General features: G+C 43.8%; 1 pseudogene; it reads right to left on the bottom strand.

The window, feature by feature from the left end:
* Nucleotides 1-520: 520 nt before the first annotated feature.
* Nucleotides 521-712, bottom strand: LOC113893648 (annotated as a pseudogene).
* Between the last annotated feature and the right edge of the window lie 539 nt (nt 713-1251).

The following is a 1251-nucleotide window of genomic DNA, read 5'->3' as shown; positions in this document are numbered from 1 at the left end:
CTGGATGCTTGGGGCTGGTGCACTGGGACGGCCCAGAGGGATGGTATGGGGAGGGAGGAGGGAGGAGGGTTCGGGATGGGGAGCACATGTATACCTGTGGCGGATTCATTTTGATATTTGGCAAAACTAATACAATTATGTAAAGTTTAAAAATAAAATAAAATTAGAGAAAAAAAAAAAAAAAAAAAAAGAAATAACACCATCTCCCAACAGCTAAAGTTGCAGCACAAGTACTCATCTAAGAGAAGACAAAGCCAGGCTGCTCAGGACATCTAAGCAGACGCAGTCTGGGGAAGAGAGTGAGATCCCGCCATTCCACAGCCACAGGCGACCCACTCAAATCTGTGATAAAACAGGCCTTTTTCAGAACAAGGAGTATCCAATGAAGAGGCCCTTTGAGGGCCTTGTAACAGTTAGTTCTCTGATAACACTGACATTGAGAATGCCTGCCCAGAAACTGGTAGAGCTGGAGGTATTTTGGACACTGTTCTAAGGTCATAGCCGGTGGACGGAGGTCTTATCATACCACTCTGGATAGATGGTCTGGAACGCCCTTGGGGGCTCTTTGTTGGGAAGCTGACCTCTGGTAGTCCAGTAGCTCCCAGGAGATGGGCTCTCCAGTAAGCCCTCCAGGGACTTCATTAGACTAATGAGTTTAATGAAGATGGAGAACAAGGTCAGCTAAGAGATAGATGTTCAACCTATGCTTCATGGTGGCACCAAGGATCCCTCTCCTTAATAGAGCAGTAGAGTTGCCTTCTGCTTCTGGAGGGCTCTGGATCCTCCAAGAGGAAGGGCCAGGAGTGGCCTATTTGCTCTAATAATGGGTCGCATGGAATCAGAAGGAAAATCAGTTAATGAAATGTCAACACAGACACCTCTCCCTAGATAAAAGTGCAGCTCTCAGCGAAAACTCATTTTATTTTTAAAATACATTGCATGTAAAAAGCAAAGGAGAAAAGGAAAGATATACCCATTTGAAAGCAGAGTTCCAAAGAATAGCAAGGAGAAATAAGAAAGCCTTCCTCAGTGATCAGTGCAAAGAAATAGAGGAAAACAATAGAATGGAAGACTAGAGATCTCTTCAAGAAAATTAGAGATACCAAGGGAACATTTCATGCAAAGATGGGCTCGATAAAGGACAGAAACGATATAGACCTAACATAAGCAGAGGATATTAAGAAGAGGTGGCAAGAATACACAGAAGAACTGTACAAAAAAGATCTTCATGACCCAGATAATCACGATGGG

Source organism: Bos indicus x Bos taurus, chromosome 5 (assembly GCF_003369695.1).
Source record: "Bos indicus x Bos taurus breed Angus x Brahman F1 hybrid chromosome 5, Bos_hybrid_MaternalHap_v2.0, whole genome shotgun sequence".
Classification (NCBI taxonomy): domain Eukaryota; kingdom Metazoa; phylum Chordata; class Mammalia; order Artiodactyla; family Bovidae; genus Bos; species Bos indicus x Bos taurus.
The sequence above is the reverse complement of the archived record's forward strand: the minus strand, read 5'-3'. Positions and strand labels throughout refer to the sequence as shown.